The 24,149-nt window shown below is 44.0% G+C and overlaps 1 protein-coding gene across 3 annotated transcripts in view; it reads right to left on the minus strand.

Moving 5' to 3' along the window:
* F5 (coagulation factor V) overlaps nt 1–24,149 on the minus strand; it is a 786,312-nt gene that overhangs the window by 559,378 nt on the left and 202,785 nt on the right. The gene's annotated exons all lie outside the window — the stretch shown is intronic.

Consider the following 24,149-nt stretch of genomic DNA (forward strand, 5'->3'; position numbering starts at 1 on the left):
ACACACCCGGAAGGGGAGAGGGGAGGGAGGGGGGCGGTTCCAAGGAAAGGGTAATTGGGGTTAGGGGGGTCTGGTTGGGAGGTTGGGTACGAGAGCTCTTAGAGGCAGTCGGTTGCTGGGCGGGACTCACGCCCTCTTGCACGAACTCATGGCATCCTGCTCCAAGGATCGGCTTCCGGACGCTAAACGTGGACCGTGGGGCTACAGACGCATATGGTGCTATGACTGTCTGATTGTTGCAATGTTGTACCTACATGTAAATGTAAATGTATTGCGACTTATATAGCACACGTATCACCAGAAGGCATCAAGGCGCTTGCCTTGGGAACCCGTCCTGGCTTTTTCCCTGTGAGATAACCCCTACTGGGCATCCCCAAGGTGAAAGCCAGGCATCCCGCAGCGGGTGGGCCGCTGTAGTGGAGATTAAGCAAGCTATTGCCCAGAGTTGCAGCGTTGGACCCCATGATTAGAGTAGGCACCGAGGCGAGAATTATCGAGTCTGTGGACATTATTGGGCTCAGGACCCTGCCGCGTCGGGAATTGAACCCTGGTCCCGGGCCAGACCTCTGCATCAGGGTCTGACGCTCTAATCAGTGAGCCACACTCCTCCACATGTAAATGAAAATAAAAATAAAGTTGATAAAAAAAAACCAAGATGTAAATAAAGACACGTGCAACTGTGAAAAGAAAAAAAAAAAAAAAAAAAAACCTCCGGGCAGTCAAGGCTCCAAGTAAACCACTGGAGCTGCCTCGAATAAGAACGCGGCGGAAGCCGCCACTGCCGCCGGTACCAGGAAGTTTTGTCGCCACAAGAGCCTCAGGAGCCGTTGTAACCAAACACGTCAGGAACCCGCTTCAAATCTAATCCAAATGTGGCATGATAAATTATAAATACATCTAAAAAACACTAAAGCGGCAGGAGGAAAAACACTACAAAGCAGAGGTCGCTTTGGGGACTCGCTCATTTTTCGAGCCAGCGAGCAAGCGAGGCCGTGACCCAGCCCTGCTCCCGCTCCTTAACCAACAACCAAGTTTCACAGTAAGGAGTAATACAAGCCCCAGAAATTGAAAGGTCCACCCACGGCAACTAGCAAGTTCGAACTCATTAACAAAGAGACAAGAAATATAAATCCCCCATTTATTTACCCGGCCAGATTCTTGAGCAGGACTAAAAAGAACGCACGGTCCCGACTTTGGAAATTAGATCAGGGAAAATGCGCCAACCCGTGGAAAGTAAAAAAACCCAAACAAAATCAAGGAAGTCAATTGCGGATGCTAAACCACCATTGGAAACAGGGACCCGGCCAAATTCGAGGGAGAGGTTGGTTTCAGCACCAACCCCGGATCAAACATCGGACTCCAGACGGAAAACCGGTCTCTTAAAATTTTTTACCTAAAGGATCCAATGGCGCCGATTTATGCACCAACAGTTGAGGCTTGCAAATTGCCAAGCCCCATTGCGCCTCAGAACGCTCTTTCTCCACGGGCCAAAAGCCTTCAGAACTTGATGAGCGACCAATCAGGGTCCTCACCCCCTTCAGCGTGTTTGGTTCCCTCACCTCAGGGTAAACTGGCGTTAGTAACCGCCCAAGTGCACCATTTCAACACTTGTGCAGCCACAAACGGAAAAACATGAGAGGCGGAGTTATAAAGGACTCCATAGACAACCCCCCCAAAGGATAACCGGTTGATCCAGAGTAAAAGCACTACAATCAAGGTGTTGGCTGAGGCTAATGACCACACAAAGGCAACCAAGGGCTTCAAGGAGGGAATCACTGGACATAGTAACTTATCTAATTCATTTTGTCAAGAAGGGGATCCATGGCTAAAACCCCTTTTTCTATCAAACGATTCCCAACTCGAAGAACTTACTGAGAGAATAACCGAGTATGTCGACTCTCAAGGGAGAGCCCCATGAACAGAACATGGTTTTGAGGATCGCCATTTGAGTTCCGGCATGTTGGTCTCAACCCCCTGTTGTATGAGGCTAAAAGTGACCAAGGAAAAATTTCCATAAATGACTGCATCATTATGCCAATAAACCAACTTCATCCTAACCATTCCGCACCGATTTCAATCTCATTGGGGTGCACATCCGACTCAGAGCTCAAAGATCCAAGCAATCTCCAAATAGACCAGCCAACCACGCCATGGTTTCAATCCTTGTTAAGCACTCTAGATCAAGCAATAAGGGTGCTGAACTATCAATCAAACAAAATGGAGGTTCAGATTGACCTCATTACTTTAGTGGACGGCCACATTTCGGGTATAAATGCAAAACTGCACTCACTATCATCGCTTCTAACAAATCGGGGGAAATCAGAGGCTAACATCAGCCTAAGCAAACAACAGTGTAATTGCGGATGTGGAAGCATACTTGAAAAGCTAGCAAGCCTCCCGGCTATCCTGATGGACATTTTAGGAGAGGTAAAACAACCCCGCAGCCATTGTCAGGTAAAAGAAACTAAACTCAACCTGGACAAGTCGCTAACGGTCAAGAGTAAGCACACAAACGGCCCTACAAGAAGAAAACCAATAACGGATCAAGAACACACTTCAAAGGTAGTCGGTTTAGGAAAATCAGCCTTAGACATTGAAGAAACACTGCTTTCCCAAAAATCCTTTACCGAGGACAAGCCTACAAAGAGGCAAAGGAAAAGAGCAAGGAAGGCCAGGCTAAAGTATAAAAAAAAAAAAAAACACAGACCTTGGCAACATCTTTCCCATATTTAAAACTAATATTCTCCATGAAAACAAATCAAAATCACTGACTGGTTTACCAGAGGGAGTGGAGAAATACACCGACCCATCAGATAAAGCAATTTAATCAAATTCACCCAGGGAAGAAGGCTCCAGTCAAGGAATTAAAAACATCCCTATTCAATTACACGGAAATACGAGTCCATCCCCAACCATAGGGTAACAACCTTCAAAGGGAAACAAGATTGGACCAGCAAAGAGAAGTGCAAGAGCAGCGTCGAGCAAAAACGAAGCCCATACAAGTGGCTGGTTATGGTGGCTGCGAGCAATCCGAACTTACACTAGCTCCGGCAAACAAAAGCACGGGCACAAAAAGAACACCCAAAACGGGGTCCTACTAGGACACAATAGCCAGTAGTGTACAGTCTACAGCCACAACATTTGAAAGAAACCCATACGAAATCCCCGGGGAAATAGCAGTAGCGGGAACTAAAACCGTACCAACCCCCATGCGAGTCACAGTTTTTGAAAAGGAACGTAACTGTTTGCTAATGCAAAGGGAGTCAAGCACTGATCCAACAAAGTTATCTAACGCAGGACCAACACAAAAAATAATAAACACAGTTGAGGCAGTACCGGAAGAGCAGGTACAACAAGTGACCTACATAAGGCGCAATAGCATCCAACTCCACAACTCGTTATTTCCCAAAGCAGATTTAACATCAAAGGAGCTCACCCAACTTCCAGAGCTGTTTGAGATAAAATTAACTTTTATCCCCGAATATCCAACTAAGGGGCCGCAGGACACTCTCAACCGAGGTAACCTGCTAAAGCTATTTAATGAAGCATCAGCCCTAAAAGAGATAACTTCCCAGGACCTTTACTCCGTTGAATTTCAACTTAACGAAAACAATGCGGCCATTGAGGAAACCGTTACAACTTGGGCCTCAAAAGACTTGGTTGAAAAGATATATTCTGCAAGACCCAAGTTTGAACCATGGGGCATTTCAATCATACGACACAAGCGCCCAAGGTATCCCTATCCTTTACAAAACAGTACGTGTTACCAAAAAAAGGGAAATGGAAGTATAGGACGTCAAACCACCTGTCTGCGAGGTGCTCGGGCCTCTTCGCCAGCACCATCAACTGTAAGGATTAGGGCCTCCTCGTCTGATATCCCGCAAGCAACTGGTCATCACGACGCGGACAAAACGGATTGGTCTTGGATACCCAAGGTTCTGAGTAATAAATCTACCTAACACTGACCCAAACCTCTCCATGGCAATGCATAACAAGAAGCTCCCTCAGAATGCAAAAAAGCCAACAAGTGTTTCATTTTGCTCATGGAATGTGCATGGCTTCCAAGAAATGGCGCACGATCACGCAACACAAGTTTTTTTCCAACACTAAGACGTAATTTTGATCCAGGAGTCATGGAAATTAAAACCCACCTCAATCTCAGGATTTTAAAAAACTCCATATATTTGCAGAACGCCTCTCAACTTTTGGGCACCCACGCGGTGGATTATCAACCTATGCAGCCCAAAAATATAATTGGTTATCATAAGAGCTGGACGTGGGTTTAAATTGGGCTCAAGTGACCAGAATCACTGAAACCTCGCCATCCGGGACTCAATTGTGGCAACTTTTAATATTGAATGTCTATATCCATCCAGACAGAAAATCACAAAAGGAGAAATATGCAAGCCTACTATCATTGATTAAAGTAATGCAAAAAACCTATTCGCAATGTCCACTGTTCATCTACGGGGACTTCAACAGCGCTCTTACTGGGAAAATACGGAGAAGGCGAAGACGTCAGCAAATAGCTGTGAAAAGAAATTTGCAGCCAGCTTAAAAGAATTAGGACTGTCAACCTTGAACAGCAATACAAAGGGGGACAGACCGGCAGCCGTCACATACCTGAGCGGCAGGGTCCATTCAATAATTGACTACACTATTGTAAGTGACGAGCTAATTCCTGGCATTGATTCATTCAAAATAGAACCACGAGTAGAAAGTGATCACTTCCCCCAAATAACAAGTCTGAATATCGCTCCCACCTCGGCGCCCAGAATGACCTCTCTTCTACACCAAGCTTCAAAGTTTAACCTAAAAAAAATAAAATGGTGTGGAGAAGGGTTGGGCAAAATTGAGGCTACTGTGAAAGCCCAGATGGACAACCTAGGGACCCAAAAAGAGGAGGAGCGAGTATTCAACTGGGAGCAAATGATTCTGGACCTATTGCAAAAGTTCCCAGCAAGGGCGGGGAATCAGAGTAACACTAACTATAAGAAGGAGCCTTCACATTTTTTCACTAGTTGATGTGTGAAACAACTTGTGATTTATACATTTTTTCCTTGACTGTCATTTGGAAATGTTATTCACATTTAAAATAGAAAGAGAAAATTGCTTGTAATTTTAAATACCTGGTGATATACAGTTTGACACCTCCTGATTAATGAGAATAGGGGGGTCACAGCAGAAGAAACAAGCACAGGATATTCTTTCTGCAATTAATGAACTGATATATAATTGATGCTTTATAAGTGGAGGGCACCCCTGCCTTTCTTTTCCCTCTGTGCTCCTGTTGGAATACATACTGACAATGGGGCCAGGTCCCTACCTCATCACCTGACTGTAAAAAGCCATTCGAGGGCCACCGGCTACCTCACTCACCTCACTCTGCCATAAATAGCTGGATGAGTGTGGAAGAAGTGGGAACGGGTTCTCAAATTCCCATAGAAAGTCTCCCGCAATATGCGGGTAAAGAACATACAGTTTTTATAATACACAGAGCCTACCTCAGGCCCAGCAGCTGCATTGTTACTTCCAAAACACACAATTTGAGTGTCCCCGCTGTCAGGCCACGGACACCCTGCTTATGCATATGTTATGGTCGTGCCCAGCCCTTCAGGACTATTGGCGCACCTTACATGCTGCACTCCAGGAGGTCACGGGACTCCCAGATATAACCAGGTAGGAGTCATGTTCCCTTATCATTTTCAAGAGGAAAAAGCAGCACAAAGTGAAGAAGCGGTTCTCAGCCCTTGCATCATTACTGGCCAAGTGCACTCCACTGGCGCTCAGCAGTAGCCCCTTGGAGAGAGGCATGGAGAAGTGCATTTTGCAAATGGGGCACTGTGGAAAAAGAATCCATTTGCTACGAGGAAGTCCGACAAATCTGCCGGAGGCCTACATCCCAGCAGGGGGCTGCTCTCCTTGTATGTTTCTGGCAACTGGGCGGCATCAATGAATTGCCTAAGTAACTCCCTGTTATACGCTGAACGTCAGACCGGAACCCCTGCCTCCCCTCCATGAGATGGGCCCACCCTAGCGCGATAACAGATGTTAATCCTCCCCTTCCCTCCTTCGCGAGCACAACCCCCTGACGCTTTTCACAGATCAGCCGTTCTCAGAACCACTCACACCGCCAATGCAATCACCTGTTAGCATGTCCGCCCCACCTGCCTATTTACCCACTCTTATGCCCCTCACGACATCGACCACATCTGAGGCAAGAGGTAGACACCAACCTCCTAGTTACAAACTGACTCGATGCATCACAGAACACTAGAATATAAATACGCCATGGCCTCAATATGTAACTGTCTGCGGCCTCCCTTCTTTCCTCTATTCATATGCTGTTAACCTTCATGGATCATGCACTGCTTGATTCGGTTCCTCCATTTATCTATTAAAACCTAATAAAAATGTGCTATATTCCATATCTTGTTAAGTTGTACACTGTTACTTTAAGTGAATGGTCTTGTTCAGCTGTCTCTTACTTTATGATGTCATCTGTATCTTGTACATGGTAGAATGTTATGTTTCAACACTGGAGAAACTGGAAGCGCTGAAGATGCTGGCAGATGATGAGTTGTGTAGGTTTACTGAATAAATCTCCTTTCACTCATTCAATTGAGTCCTGGATTTACTACATATTTTTGGCGACGCGGGCCTACACAGCTGAACCCATGCATCCATCTTCAATTTTTTTTTTCAAAAGGATTTATCCACTTCAAGTCATCTGCCTCAACTGTCACTTGCCTCAAGACATTTTCAACTCTTCAAACACATCTTCTAAACTCAATTCAACCTCAACTATCTTTTAAGATCATCTTATCTTCAAAACCAATTATCAACTACTACTTCACACCTCCAGATAAGTGATTTTATTATTATTTCCTCTCCACTAACGTTTTGCAGCGTATCAATTTCACAAACGTTGTGTGTCTGGAACTGTGACTTTTTCTTCTAAAATACTGAATGAAAATTTCATTTTTTTCATTCTACCTGAATGAAAGATCAAGACGTCTGCTTATTGTATTTTAAATATACACTCTAGCAAGAGCGAAGTGTAACGTATCTGGAGCGAGATCAGGAGAGCATGTAGCTGTAGCGCTAAGGAACTTGCACGAGTGTTTACAATATAAGCGTAAGCTGTGCGCGTGTACCTGCAGCGCGTAGGATCTCGAGCGTGATAGAACAGGAGCATCTGGGGCGTGATCTGCACGAGCGAATCTTGTACGTGTACTGCACGAGCGAGTTGAACTGCACGAGCAAATCTGGAGCGTGAACTTCACGAGCTAGTTGAACGCTGATGAACACGAGCGAGTTCAGCGCGAGGCAACACGAGCCAGTTAAGTTTGTTATCTCCTAGCAACGTGACATCGTCATTACGCTCACATCCACACGATGTATTGTTTCTTCTTGTTTTTGCCCATTCTTCCTTGTTTTGGCAATCACTTGTCAATTAACGACGCAACAATACGAAGATTCGTTCCTTTTTCAACCACTCTGATTCCATTGTTTCCTTTCCCACGCTCTTCATTCTTTTCATCAAAAGGGGATATTGTGACTTCATTATTATTGTTCCATCATTTTTCTTTTTTTCTCTTTGGATTGTCGAGTTCTACATCAGTAATTCCATTAACAATACTTACCATTCTGCTTCAAATGATGCTCTATTTTTATTTTTTTACCTGTATTTAAAACAAGCCATTGTTTTAATTTTTTTTTTAAGGTTTCTTCTTTTTCTTTAACACAGGGAAGGATGTTAAAATAAGTCTATCTACTATAAAGGAATGCAACACGTTTGAAACTGTGAAGTATAAATCTACAACATGTTTAAAACTGTAAAGGATAAATCTTTCCACTTCAGAGAACAACACATTTGAAATGTTGTTTCACCTATTATACATTGTGTGTTTTTATTTACAGGTTATTCTTCTGCTTGTTGTATTTTATCTTCATCATGTCTACTTATCAATCTATCAATGCTCCTCCTGCTTTCCTTGATTCTCCAGGAGATCCTCTAGTGAAGTGGGATATTTGGTTTGACGCCTTTGAAACTTATTTAGGTGCCATTGGAGCTTCAAGGTATCGTCCCGAAAGGAAAAAATGCCTTTTATTGCATTCTCTTGGTTTTGAAGGTAGATCCATTTTTAAACATTTGCCTGATCCTCCTGTAGACTATGAAGTCATTGATGAGTATCAGACTACTATTACTAAACTTAAAATAAGGTTTGATAAGAAACCTAATTTAATTGTGCTTAGACACAAATTTTTTATGAGGAAGCAGTCTGAAAGTGAGGATGTTGATTCTTATTTTTCCACTCTTAGGAAGCTTGCTTCTGTCTGTCTTTTTGAAAACTTTACAGAACAATTAATTTGTGATCAATTTGTTGGTCATTGTAAGGATAAACAGACTAGACAGAAGTTACTCACCATGGACAATCCCACTCTCGATGAAACTATCAAAATTGCAAAAAGTATAGAAACCTCTCATATTTCTCTTAAAGAATTAGAAGACAAACCAGTAGATAGTATCACTTTTGTTGGCAGTTCCAAGAAAGCTAAGAATAGATCTATTAAGACTATGAACAATCCCTCTCCAAGATTCAAGGACAATCCCTCTCCAAGATTCAAAGATGGTGTGCCTGTACCAAACAACATTTGTTTGCGATGTGGAAGTTCAATTCACAGCAAAGGTTCGAAATGTCCTGCTATAAATTCTATGTGTAATTACTGTAAAAAAATAGGACATTTTGCTACTGTTTGCTTAAAGAAAAAATTGCAAAAGAAAACCATAGCTTGTGTTTTAGAATCAGATAATGACTCAGACACTGAAACAATCTCTATTGTTACTGACCATATAGAGACTGACGACACATCAATACCTCTCACTGGTGATCCCTCTACTTGTGTAGATCCTATTGTTGAAATATTTGTTGGTGATAAGAAACTTAATCTTTTAGCAGATTCAGGTGCAAGGATCACTATGATTACCGAGGAACTTTTTCATGAAACATGGGGTGAGAGGGTATTGTTTCCTCCTGACAGAAAACCTATTTCCTATGAAAAACGTAGAATTGCTTTGTTAGGATTTTTCGAGGATTATTTAGAGTTCAAAGGTAGGAGAATCAGGGGAAAAGTTTATGTTTCTGTCAAAGGACTTAACATCTTAGGATGGTTTCATCAGGGCCTTTTGGCATGCAGCTTAGACCAGGGATGAAGGAACAGGTTTTACTTGTTTCTTGTGAAGAAGAGAACACAAGGTGGGTTAATGAGTTTCCTTCTGTGTTTAGTGATCAACTTGGTAAGATCATTGGTTTCAAACACAAAATTATTGTTAAGGATGGTGCAACTCCCATTAAACACAAACTCAGGAGTGTCCCTTTTAGCATTAAGGAAGATCTTAATAAAGAAATCACGATGTTATGCGAAAAAGGAATTATAGAACCTACTTCACTGTGGTTATCTCCTCTTGTTGTCGCAATAAAGAGAGATGGAAAACTCAGGGTTTGTGTGGATCTTAGGTCCTTAAACAAGGAGATCTGGGTTGACTCCCATCCTCTACCCAAAATTACAGATCTTTTTACCAGTATCAAAGGTGCAAACATCTTTTCAAAATTAGACCTGGCTAGTGCCTATCATCAAATAGAACTTCACCCTGAATCACGATCACTAACAGCTTTTGTGTCCCCTCTTGGTACGTTCCGCTACAAAAGGATGCCTTTTGGACTTGCTTCAGCGGCCTCTGTTTTTCAGAGAGTTATGCAGAACTTATGGAGAGATGTTGAGGGTGTTCTTGTCTTTCAAGATGATGTCTTAATTTATGCCAAGGATGATGAAACTCATGATAACATTGTTAGGAAGGTCCTGGAAATGTTTAAGAAAAGTGGAGTTGTTCTGAAAACAGAGAAATGCAAGTTTAGTTGCAGTGAGATTGAATACCTTGGTCACTTACTCTCTTTTGAAGGGATAAAACCAAGACAAGGATTAATTGATGCTATCATGAAGGCACCTGTACCTAAAGACAGGGTTGGAGTTAAGTCTTTGCTTGGGTTGTTGGAATACTATTCAAGATTTGTCCCTGGGTATGCGTCAATAGTTAGACCCATTAGTAATCTGCTCAAATTTTCCACAAAGTTTTCTTGGACAGGTGACTGTGATCGTGCTTTCATGGAAGTGAAAGATATTTTAAAGAAAGGTGATGCGCTTACCCCGTTTGACCCGGATTTGCCTTGTTTTATAACTGTAGATGCGAGCAAAGTGGGTTTGGGAGCTATTCTTACTCAACGTTCTGGTGAAAGAGAATTTACAGTTGCCTTTGCCTCCAGGGTTCTTAGGAGTGCTGAAGTTCAATACTCTGTAATAGAGAAAGAATTGTTAGCCTGTGTGTGGGCTATTGACAAGTATCAACCTTATGTTTGGGGTAGACACTTCAATTTGATCACTGACCACAAGCCATTGGTGTCTATTTTGTCTGCTGGTCCTAGCAAATGTTGTACACCTAGGATCACAAGAATGGTGACTAAATTACTTCAATATCAGTTTGATATCAAGCACATTTCTGGTGGTAAAAACACTTGTGCAGATTTTTTGTCACGTTTTCCCCAGAATGATGGTGTGAGTGAAGGTACAAGTTTCCATGATTTGAATGATGAAGATGAGGAGGATTGTTTTGTGGCGTCAATAGATGTGCCCATTTTAGCTGTGGGGTCTGAGGAAGACTGGAGAGAATCTTTGTTAAAGGACAAGATGTTGCAAGAAGTGTTCAACTTTGTTAAAAATGGGTGGCCCAAGGAGAAGTCCTTGTCTTCTGTGTTACAACCTTATTGGAAGGTTGAGTCTGAAATTTCAATTGAAGATGGTTTAATAGTGAGATGTGATAAACTGATTCCACCTCATAGTCTCAGACCTACTACCATGAAGGAGGCCCATGAGGGGCATTTAGGGATTTCTCTTACTATTCGTCGAGTGCGACAGGATTTTTGGTGGCCAAGCATGGACAATAAGATTTGTATGTTTGTTGAAAATTGTCCAGTGTGCTCTTCATCTGAGAAATCACTCAAAGTTGTGGTTCCACCTTTGTCTCCCATTGAGTGTCCTACCAGTCCTTGGGTTAAAGTGGGAATTGACATTATGGGTCCTTTTGAAGTTTTACCTTTGGGTATGAGATTCATTATTGTCTTGATGGATTATACATCCAAATGGCCTGAGGTTAAGGTTGTAAAGGAGGCTAATGCTTCTAGTGTTATCAAATTTCTCAAGGAAGCATTTTTGAGAGAGGGGTTTCCTGAATTTATCATTTCAGACAATGGGACTCAGTTTGTCAGTCTTGAATTCCAATCGTTTCTTAAATCTTGTGGAATCAAACACCTTAGGAGCTCACTCTATTATCCACAAACAAACGGTCTTGTGGAAAGAATGAACCGTGTTGTGGGTGATTGTATTAAGTGGGCAGTCGAGGGAAGGCATGATGTTTTTGCATCCATTGAAAGTATGCTTTGGTTTTATAGGACGACACCGCACTCTTCCACGAAGGTTTCCCCCTTTGAAGTGTTAAGGGGGAGGAAAGCTAATACCAGTTTTCGACTGGATGGATGTCTAAATGGTCTCATCCCTTAGTTGATGTTGAGTCTGTTTTAGAAACTGTTAAGTCTAATTCCACTTTAGCGCAGAATAAGGAAAAAATCTGGTTTGATCAAAAGAAAAATGTCAAGATGGTCACGTTGTGTGTGGGGGATTTTGTTAGAATAAAGAATTCTACTCACACAAAGAAAGGGAGGAGTAAATATAGTGAACCTATCAAGATTGTGAGAATTGGTGGAAATGCTGTTCAAGTTGAGGGAGGGTGTTGGTGGAACATTTCAAAAGTTGTAAAAGTTAAAGAAAATCTTGCCTCTGGAAAAGGTGATATGCATGTCAACAATATGAATTCCTCTCGTAGGAAGAGTACTAGACCCATTAAGTTGCCTTGTAGATTTCGTGATTAGGCACTGTCTTTTATTGATCATCGTTGTACATTTGTTTTATTTTTCTTCTCTCCTTGAAATGTACTCTATGCTTTTATTAGAAATGTACTCTATTTCTTTTTATTTTTCATTTTAATTTTTGTTTTCTTTTAGGAAGAAAAGGAGGTATGTTATATTCCATATCTTGTTAAGTTGTACACTGTTACTTTAAGTGAATGGTCTTATTCAGCTGTCGTTTACTTTATGATGTCATCTGTATCTTGTACATGGTGGAATGTTATGTTTCAATACTGGAGAAACTGGAAGCGCTGAAGATGCTGGCAGATGATGAGTTGTGTAGGTTTACTGAATAAATCTCCTTTCACTCATTCAATTGAGTCCTGGATTTACTACAAAATGACATATAAAAAAAACAAATTAAGCACTCTAAGAGTCTATTGCTAGAAGCCAGTTGACTTGAAAAGGGTGAAGCAAAAATCACTAGTCCCAAATGCAATGAGAGCTGAGAAACTCCCTCCTATCGTGTCAAACTGTCTCTCTTGACCAAATAAAACCCAGGGACCCAGCGCTGGTGCTCTTGACTTCTCACTTAGTACCGTTGTAGTTCTGCTACAGGTAGGAAATTGTTCCAGCAGTCGCATGTTTTAGCTCCCAGCAGCATGCTAGGCTTCAAAAACTGCTTCTCACCTTATATAATCCAGGCACCTTAGCACTCCTCCTAGAGGAAATCAAACCTCCATACTGTTATGTTTATTCCTCTCAACTGTGTTACCTGCATATGTGTGTACCGTATCGGTCTCGCGACCTGCCTTGCGCTGTCTCTCCGGCTGCGAGCCCATGCCTGGGGTTCTATGACGTCCAATGCCATGCATTCTGTGTTAGAACCTTGGGCATGGGTGGCGGTTCAAGGGACATTTGGAGCCGAACCTCTGTACCGAGAAGACACCCTCATTGGTGTCAGTGGCATTCTTCAATAAAGACTTTTCAATTTACCTGCTGTGTGCCTCCAATCTTTACACATACTTCTTGTTATGCAGATGTAGAACTCTGTGGAGAATCGCGCACAGCAGACTCTGTATGAGACACACTGTATAACAATGCTGCTGGCATGCCTTAAGTGTTTCCGCTGCTGTATCCAAGTACACATTCTAGCAGATGTCACAAACTCGGACAAATCAGAAAAGAGCTCCAGCACACGCGTCTTCCACCAGATAAAAATGATGATGGCTCACACACCCGTGGCTTCCTCCACTCGTGACTGCACCTATCACACGCTCGGAGAGCAGTGCACAGCAGCCCACGTGGGCCTTTTCAAATACTGCATAGGATCCTTGCACTTAACGGTAAAGGACACACGCTCCCCACCCATCTGAGGCATCTGATAGCCTTAGATAACCGCGCATTTTGCAGCCCCAAATCAAATAGCTCGCCGGTCTGGTGCTCATAACAACTGGCTCATTGAGAAATTCGGAGATAATCACCCCTCAATGCCTCCCAGCAGTCACACTTCATGCGAGGGTAAAGGCTTCACGTTTATCTGTTTCAATTTCTCACGTGCCGGAAAGTTTTCACATGCTGCCAGCTGACGCTATAAGTTCCTCCCAATGAACACTAATAATGGTGTATTAAGTCCTCAAGCAGATGATTACACTTACTAGCAGTTCACATGTAATGTGAATGCTTCTGCATGTTCATCCGTGAACAGTGCAACAATTGCAGCATAACTCCTGCTGGCAGTTCATTTACTATAAATCAGCATATGTATGAACTTAAGCAAGCCAGATGCTCTTTTTACTACAGTTGACCACAGGCTGTCTGATGTCAGAGACACTGGTGGGTTGTTCGACACCCTTCATGAAGCTCAGGAATTTTGCTATCAATACTCCAAAGCTGCGAAAAAGAACTCTGGTGCAACTCTGTTGCACGCTCAGGACATTCCGGATTCAGGAGCAAGTGCAGAACTGTTCGGTACTGGCTAGTTTCCTGTGCAATGCTCCTTTACTGTGATTGTAGTCGCTGCTCACCACATTAAAGTGTACGTGTTGCAGTTCCTCACAGTGGCGCCCTGAGGGCTCCGCAGGCTTGCCGCCACAGAGGTGCAAAGATGTTGTTTTGTTGTGATATCTTACGGGGTTATGGCGGGGTGTTGCCCCCTCCCTGGTGTGGGTGCACATTTATTTTGTTTCTCTTGGGGGCTCATTATCTGGGTTTTCAGTTTGGAGTAACATTTTATAGTTGTGATGTGGGACGGGGTCTTACCCCCCCATGCTTGGTGGGGCGGATGGGTGGGGTTTGGGATTGTTGGTTGAATTTGTGTCCTACATTTGATATTGAATACACTTTGTGGTTTAGCTTATTTACTGTGTGAATAGGAATGACAAATATTTTCTTTGCATTGGATTATGGCTAGTAAAGTTTTGGCGGAGGCTGATGTGTCTCTGATATCTTGGAATGCTCGAGGTCTTAATAATGCTCGCAAATGTAAGCTTGAAGTACCGAAAATTATTTACCACCTCCCAATTATAGTTATATTCACAACCAATCCCTTTCCCATTACCAATAATCAGTCGGTTGGTAGTGTAGAAGGTCCAAGCATTTATTATAACAAACAAAACTCTGCCAGAGGAGCTCTTTGCGACCTAACCCCACGAGGTCCGCCAAGAAGACTGCTGGCACACTGTCAGGACATCACATATATACAGTTGCATTTGCAGAATCATGGCCCAAGATGGAAAAATACAAGCTGGTACAGTTTGGTACAGAAAGGAAACGCCATATATGGCACACAAAGCACTCTTGGTTTAGCTCACCCTAGATTAGCAAGGTCCGACGGGTGACTCCCTTCTGCCAGGTCCGAGACAGTCCGCCCCGCACCCTTCCCGGAATGTGCTTATCAGGCCTTCTCCTGCTACCTACAGCCTTGACGGGCCTAACGAGCTGAAACAGCAATTCTGCAACAGTTGGGCTATTTCTCAGGACAACGAATTTGGTGCAGGGAATGAATGGGGTCTGTTAATGTAAGGCTTCGAGCGAGGCCAAAAAATGGCGTCGGTCGAGTCAAGAGAGTGTAAAATGCGGAGAGTGGTGCCAGCTAGAAATCTAAAATACTGCAATTTGGATTTATGCTAATGTTTGCGCGCGTATGCTAAAATATTTAGATACATCATGCTAATCTTGATATATCGATTATAGATACTGTATAACCGAAAATCGATTCCGGTTCCTCAAGCTAGTGACGAATTATTTACAACTCCACCAGGTAGATGTCGCCCTCCTAGAGGAGATCCACTTGCCTAGGTCTGCCACCCCATTAGTTGCTGCTGCCTGGGGGTCCCATAGATAATTTGCGGGTTTTAGCTCCTATGCCGGAGGGGTCGCTGTGCTTATCCACAAGAGACTACCCTTTCACGAGGAGGAGGTACACAGGGATGAGGGAGGGAGATACGTGTTGGTTAAGGGTTGCAGGCTGGAACACTCTTTACTTTTTGTCAACGTTTATGCCCCGAATGTAGAAGACCCTGAATTTTTTAACGATGTTTATTCACATATTCTTTGCATGGGGGCTGATTATGTTTATTTGGGAGGTGATTTTAATTTGACACTTTACCCGGAGCTGGATAGTACTTTGTGCGCTGCCGCTGCTAAACCGTGTGCGAGGCGCGCCCTTTGTGGTGTGCTCGAACCGTTGTATCTGGTGAATGCCTGGAGCCACCACTCGGGCAGTGTCTTGGAATACAATCACTACTCTGCACCCCATAACACTTGGACACGCCTTGATTATTGGTGCCTCTTGGCGGCCGCGTTGCTATGGCTCAAGGATGTTAAGCATTTACCACGTACATTGTCTGACCATTCCCGGTGTTGGTACAGTTGCGTATTCCTAGGGCTGGAGGGGTGGAGCGCACATGGCGGTTTACGGACATGGCCCTACGAGACCCTGTTTTTGCAACCGAGCTGGGGGAAGCTATCGTGGAATACTTCCAACTGGACGTGGGCAACGTTGACTCTAAGGCCACCCTTTGGGAGGCGTTTAAAGCGTACGTTTGGGGTATCTGTATTTCCAAGCATGCTGGTGTGCTTCGGTCACTTCGCCTCTTGCTTGGACAGGTGGAGGCCAAGCTCCGGGACCTTGACAGTAGCTCACATGAATCAGACTCCCCTGTTACGCTTAGGCGCGCTTCTCTGCTAGCCGAGTTAAACGAAGCCACGGATAGAGAAGCAAACTTTCTGGGTAAATACACCGTAGCTCGCAGATACAGGGAGGGAGAAAGGCCTGGCAGGACACTGGCGCGGCTGATGCAATACACTTGTAAACCCACATACATAGCTGCATTGACAGGGGATTCTGGGGAGCGGATAACTGGGAATGTGGGGGTGTTGCGGATGTGCTGAAATATTATATGGAACTATACACCTCTAGGACTGATTCAACCCCGGAGGATTGCCAGGAGTACCTTGATGAAGTTTCCCTCTCATGGCTGGGCAGGGTGCATCAGGCGTTCCTGGCTGAACCCTTCACGAAGCACTGGATGGCGCTAAAGCACCTGGGTTGGACAGTTTCACGGGCTTTTTCTATAAAAAGTACAAAGCTCTGTTAGACCCTCATCTTATTGACGTTTTCCAGGAGGCGGTGGATAAGGGGATACTTCCACCCACTCTTAGGGAAGCGGTCATAATTCTAGTACCCAACCCAGTAAAGACCATTCGAAATGCTCCTCATATAGACCTTTGTCGCTATTGAACTTTGACAATAAAATCTTGGCAAAAGCAATTCCCATCAGGCTTGCACTAATTACAGAGCAACACATCTCCCCAGCGCAGTCAGGTTTTAGTCCACACAAATCTACGGCCCTGAACACACGCACACTGTTCACCACTCTTAATAGGCTTGAAACTATTTTACCGGCTGCAGCAGTGCTGTTGCATGCCGAAGAGGTGTTCAATTCACTGGAATGGCCTTTCCTATATACCACTATGCTCTCCTTGGGGATCCCTGAACGGTTTTTGGCGGTGATCAGATTGTTGTACACTCAGCCGATGGCCTGCATCCGCCTCAATGGCACACGGACTAGGACATTCCCCCTTACCAGAGGGACGCGGCAGGGATGTCCCCTGTCCCCCCTCCTTTTTATATTGGTGGTAGATCCTTTGGTGCGCCATTTTCAGAGTAAACACAGCTACCGTGGCCTACAATTCAAGACAGGACAGTTGTTGCTCACACTTTATGCTGACAACATAATATTATATGTGCGGCACCCTGATGAAAACTTACAACAGTTGCTTGGAGAGGTTACGCGATATGGCACCTTGTGAGGCTTGCACATAAATTGGGGTAAATCTGAGGTGCTCCAGTTGACAGATGCGGTTTGCGCCAGAACCGTAGACTACCCATTAGCTTGGTGTGACGACTCAGTTAAATATCCAGGTGTCCATATTCATAGGGACTGGGACCGTGTCTTACAATTGAACTATGGCCCGGTGGTTGAGAAGCTTGGACACAACATAGAGCGGTGGTTACGACTCCCCTTATCCATGGCAGGCCGAATAGCCATAATAAAAATGGTGATGTTGCCACAGTTTTTGTATCTTTTTACAAACATCGCAATCCCTCTTTAGAACAGTTTTTTCCAGATTGCGTACCTTGCTTGGGAGGTTGGTGTGGGGTGGGAAGCAGCCTCGGGTTGGATGGGATACCCTGGTGCTGCCATATGAGAGAGGGGGATTTGGCGTACCGAACCTGCACATCTACTACTTGGTTGCCAAGGCCAGTTTTGCCCGGCACTGGTATAACACGGATATCCGGATCCCATACTATCGGCCCGAGGCAGACCTGGCACTCTCGGATCAGCTACATGCACTGCTGCCACGTGGGCTCCCTCGGGATCAGCGTGACATTCAAACGCTATCCACTACGAGCTGGGCTTGGAGCAAGCTGGCAAAGGTGACTGGCATGAGTGCCCTGTACTTGCACGCACTACCCTTGGCTGGTAACAGTTGGATACCTATCCTGCATTAAGTGCTAGTTAAATGTACTCTAACTAAATTCCGGTTACACAGCTTTGGGGACTTGTTCCCTGGTGGGCACATATTCTCGCGCACGGAGGACCCTCAATTTCAGGAGGCCACGGTTTTAGACCACTTCGTGCTTGTGCATGTACAGAAAGCGCTCCGTGCCCACATTGAGAGCTACCCATAGGCGCCGACTGAGTTTCCTCTTTTAACTGGAGTTATTAGTGGAGGGGACGGGACTCACCTGGTTGGTAGGCTGTACAAGGGAGCGATAGGATTGTTGCCGAGCAGAGACACGGCTGTGAGGGCTGCCTCGGAAGGCGACATTGGACAAACTGATCTTCAATGGGGGCGTTGTTGTGAGCAAACGTGGAGGGTCTCCCCGAACCATCGTCATAAACTGTTGCATCTCAAGTTTCTGAGGTGGCTATATCTCACCCCTAGTAAGCTACACCGCATTGACCCATCACGATCGGACGCCTGCCCGAAATGTACAGCCCCACATGTGGACTTTGCCCACATGACTTGGACGTGCCCCAAGTTGGAGGTTTATTGGACATCCATTTTCAGCGAGCTGTCTAAGATTGTTGAACTGGACATCGCGCCATCACCTCTCCTTGCCCTACTGGGGCATGTCCATGACCTTTCCAAGCCCCGGCGTTGCTTTGTCGCGATAGCGCTCCTGCTAGCCAAGCGCAAGGTGGCCATTAATTGGGCGGGTACAACTAGCCTCACACTTCAGACATGGCTACACAGCATGGCATACTGCAACACCACCAGCGATACATATGCTCAATTGCAGCAACCGGCCTCTAGACCGGTGGATATCTGTCAATCCTTGTTAGCATACCTACAGCACTCTCAGGAGCCCAACGATACACTGTCACAGGCACCACAAGCATTGTAGGTTCAAGGGACATAATGGGCGCTGTAACATGCTGGTAAATATGTTGTAAAGGGCCACTGTGTGGGCGGGTAGCCACTGCGTGTTTATGACAATTACTGTACGGTCCACACCAAAAGGGTGGTCATCGTTGTACGTCATGAGCTATCTGTTGGACATGTACTAGCCACTGGAAAACGTTCCGCTGTTCTGTTATGTACCTTTTATGCTACCACGGACCGTGTACATTATGACTGTCTTTCTTTCTTTTGTTTTTAGTTTCTGTATGAGGTTGTTTTTTTTTTCTCTCGAAAAATGCAAATAAAGAACGTTTTTTACAAATAAGAGACACTGGTGGGGTTTCGAGGGAATTTCTCAATGGATCAGGCTTCTTTTACCTTTTCTCTTAGATACAGTAATAAGTTCACATTGTTTCTTGTAGACGTTATCTTCCTTGTAAACCCTTTTCATGCGTAGATTCTTTCTCCAATCGTCGCTATTTTAATAACGAAACATACAACGTCATAAGCAGGAAGTCAAGTATCCGATAATGTAGAAAATAGGAAGAAGATTTATTGTGTAGGATAAGTCTCGGTTACAGGTAGATAACATGGTAATTGCATAGCCCACCAGGAGCAGCATCCTTGCTGCTCAGCCCACTCACACCAACTGACTCATTCCAACCAAGCCCACATCAACAATCTATTACATCACACTCACACTGGTTGAGCAGCAGGGAACTGGTAACTAAGGAGAGGATGCATGGCAGCAAATCAAGATACCACACATGCATTTTATCCAACCTGTCTTTCAAACACAATCTGCGTATTTCTGCCTGCATAGTCATTTTGGTGGTAGAGATTCGATGGTAGGAGAGAGTGTATATTTCCTTGTATAAACTGTCGGATGTATTGAATGACCTTACTCAATATACTGTTGTGTCAATAAAAGCTGCATGAAGGGAGGGTGGAGCTGACCGCTGAGGGGAATGGCAGGGCCCCACCAGAGCTCCATCGGTGCAGGCCTTTGTCACAGCATTCTGCAGGTGTACCAAGAGGATGAGACCCGATCCATATCTCCACACCGGAGTGCTACTGCCCAAGACTGGATAGGGGTAATTCTGCCTGAAAGGACTCTCTTTGACTTGGGTTTTTACCTAGACTCTCAGTGGTTTTATACACCGTAGACTCCATGTTACCCCACAATCTATCTCCTCCTTCTCCCTTAAGTCTGATGCCCTCTGTTGGTCATGCACCAGCTTACATTGTAATCTTAAACACATGTTGTTCTCATGTCCCACCATGTTTGGCATGATGCCTGGAGACAAATCAATCATATTTTTCACTCACTTCCGTTTAATATTTATGGGCTCTTTAGATATTCAATGTGATCTGTCCCATCACAATAAAAAAACGACTTGATCTTTTACTAGCTATTGTTTTCCAACAAATCACCGCCAACTGGAAAAATGCATCAAACATTTCCATGAAAGCATGGTGGTATGCATTTTGTTTTCATCATCGACTAGACAAGCATATACAATTTCCACACTTGGCATTCACAATAGAGAAATTATCTGGCAATCCCTCACAAATCATCTAAATACAGTTTGCTCACTGTCTCACATTGATCCTGTCTCAGATCCTGTGAGTATTAAACCTCCTTGAATTTTAACATTTCACTTCTATTTAAGTAATTCACATGTCACTATTTATTACTCATTTATGATAATTCTTCCTTCCCCCACTCCTCCCTCAAAAAAAGAAAAATGGCCAAAAATAGAAAATTCTTTCCTTTTGTTTTTTTAATGTTTTCGCCTCTACTTTTTATTATTAAAACAGTTTACCTTTTTTGCATTTAAATGTATTGTTCAGGATGATTTATATATTTTCTTCTGCTTGGAATTATTTATACTATGTATTATTATTTAAACTTTTTGTTCCTCAATAAAGCTTTTGAAACTGTGGAGTCTCAGTGGTCCTAATACAAGCAGCCAAGAGGGAAGCAACACACGTGGTTAAGTGATTAGACTTCCTTGAATTCGCGTGTCGGCGGGGCACAGGGGTCTTTTGCTCACCAGCTGACCAGACAACAAAGCCTCAACGAAGGTACCACTAGGACAGGAGAGATCTCCGGCCCAGCGCTAACAATTGGTACATAAAGGTGACTGCTAGGTGCAGTCGATGGAGGTCATACTGCATTGAGACTCAACCCGTTACAGCTTTAAGCAAACAACTGATCATGAATCCCCACGCAAAGCAAATTACCTTGTCACTGAGGGCTGGACCATGATAGCTTCCCAGCCCAACTACTCCATGCCAATCAATGCATGTGGGAAGGATCCCCAGGTTTAGCACTACCTCCCAATAAAGCTAGGGGGGGCGGGATTGTGACAGTGCTTAATTTGAGCCGGTGGTGTCCAGTTGACACAAGCACTTGATTGCTAACACCAGTATTTATGACAGTCTGCCACAATGTGGAGCTGTCTGTTCAATATAGAAATGAGCAGAACAACAGTAGTTTATTAATTCAATATACATCAAACATTAATAATGCCTGCCGCCCAAGCCATTTGTATGGCCTCTGGGATTTGGAATAGTCTGAACTGTCACACTTGTAGGAGTGTGATGGTTAGTAGTTGTACTGGCACTGTTGTTGGCATCCCTGGAAGGGGCAGTGGGTGGTGCAAGCTGCAGTAGCCCCCATGAGGGCCCTGGTACTTATTGTTCTACAAAATAAGCACTTGACTGTCCAATTCTGGCATGCCATGACCCCACCCGCCCCAGTGTGATCATCACTACTTTCTTGCAGGGCGAAGCTAGCGGTGACAAAGCGTAAGAAGATCCCTTCAATGTCTCACTAATAGGATTACGGGGATAGTGCACGACACTCTGCCTACTGCACCCATAAGGCTAGGGATAGCCTGCTATGAGAACTGCACTACAAGACAAGTGACAACCGGGCCCAACAGGCGTACCTCTTAGTTCAATCCGAAGGCAAATAGCACTTATACTGTGCAGAGCACTCTCATCCAATCAGCCACAGTAGTGGTTGATCTGATTGCCAACTTAATCATGCCAAAGGCTACTTTCTCAAACTGATCCCAGGTAGCAATTAAAGCACTAGGGCTATCCATTAAAGGGTTGCAAGGGTGGAGTTATAGGCCACGATCTTAGTTTAACACGCATTAACTGATTGAAAAATTAGGAACAATACATAACACTCCTCACAGCTTCAAGTGTGCCCATTCAACACTGACTGGATGATGTGGGACAGTGGGACTGCTCTCTCATGCCATCCCTATTCACTGTTAGACACCCCAGGGGTACCTAAAAGCAATGTGATAAAAATCTTAAAATAATCTCCCTTAATGTTAATGGCCTTACCAACCACATATTTACTATTTGGGGAAAGGCGAGGTGAAGCCGATGACTCGTACTTCAACCATAACTACCCTGGGGTCCCACCTTTTCAGATGGAAACCAATTAACCTAAAGAATGTAGGGATCTTGCTTAACCTTGGCCTCTGTAATATTATAGAGGTTAACATGATCCCCTACTTGCTAATCTCTGATACGATATGGAACAATGGTCTGCTCTTAACATAGCTCTATGGGAAGGGGCAAGTTAATAAAATAAATTTAGCACCCAGAGTCAACTACATATTTTAATGCTCTCTATAATGATACAAAAAACTTTAGGCCCTTTTTAGGTCATGTTGACCGAAATAAAGTTATTTTTTTTACTTTGATACTAAAAAACACACTCACAGACCATTTCCCGCATGATCAAATTGTTTCTCTGGGGGGAAGAAACGTTGGTTGAAATGTTATACACCAGCACAGAATTCGAGAGCCTCAGATTGCTGCATCCAGAACTTTCCTGGCTATTTTCTCAACTGGCAACTCAGTTACTTTTTCCATACCCCGAGAAAAGCCAAGATGGGTCTCTTTTGAAGATAAACTGCTGGTTAAACGTGGGCACTGATTCACTTTACTCAAGGGATAAACAAAACTAGTCACGGCCCGCCCTGTTTGTGGGCCACATCTTATGCATGGCAGAAGGCACACCGCTTTTTGAAGGAACACGAAGGGCTAAATGAGGGTGCTCCATTATAGTGTGACTAAGATAGACCAACTGCTGACGGAATGCAGGATAATGTCTTTTGCAGAAGCATACACCTCACAGATGCTCTCGTCACATCAGTATTGGAGGTATCACTAGTTATCACACTGTCTTACTACTACCTTGGGTCCACAACCTTTAACCCTTCTGAAAGTCCCACAGAGCATTTACCTACAAACATTGGGTACTTAAAAGGGAACCGTTTTGGGACTATATACAATCCTAATTGAGTCCAATTTCTCATCCCCAGCACAAACTCAGTTTAAACATTGGTGGTCATTGATTACTCCTAGAATAAACAGGTGATGACTCATTGGAACTCTTACTGCATCACAATAACACCTAAGGCATGCCGGATTAATCTTGAATACTAAACAATCATACATAGGTGGCATTGATCCCCTTACAGATTAATTCGGGTGATGATCTCTGGAAATTTACCCTGGTGGAAATGTCATCTTACAGACAGTGATATCATCCACATAGTGTGAGAATGCCAAAAATGAAGGTTCTATTTGGAAAGTATATGGACAGAAATGAAACCCCTGTCTGGGATAAAAGGGAATTTAGTGGACCCAGTAGTAATGCTTCATGATTTGTCACCATACCCAGAGATTGCCACTCAGTCTGGGCGATGGTTTATCACAGCTTTAGCAGCCATTAAAATGTGCTCTCCATTTTTGGAAAACTGTCACCTTACGAACTGTTGAGATATGGCTTACAGAAATGTTTTCAATGGCATTTTAGAGAGAGTGATGCAAATAACAGATCCTCCGTTAAGACAGAGGAGTGTCGCCCCACTAGTTCAAATGCCTCTAGATGAAAAATAAAATGGCACAGACATTATTACCATTTTATTTTTCATTCAGTCGGCAAAAAACACCTTCCCAAGCCGAAGTCTCAGGACGGGGGGTGGGGTGGCTACTGACAGGCAGCAGCAGAGAAGAGTGATGGTTTGGGCCCTCTAAAAAGAGCAAGTCTTTTTGCCCAGCAGTCTTGCACCGACCAGCCAGACATGCACACTTTAAACCTCTCAACCTGGCTATCTTGGACAGCTGGGTTGAGAACGAGCAAAGGCCTCAAGTGCCCTTTGGAGCTCTAAGAGAGCCTACTCCATCCAATCCTGGCACTGGCCTCATGTTGGTTGAGAGCATCACCAGGATTGGTTA

This window comes from Lissotriton vulgaris, chromosome 8, assembly GCF_964263255.1.
Source record: "Lissotriton vulgaris chromosome 8, aLisVul1.2, whole genome shotgun sequence".
Taxonomy (NCBI): domain Eukaryota; kingdom Metazoa; phylum Chordata; class Amphibia; order Caudata; family Salamandridae; genus Lissotriton; species Lissotriton vulgaris.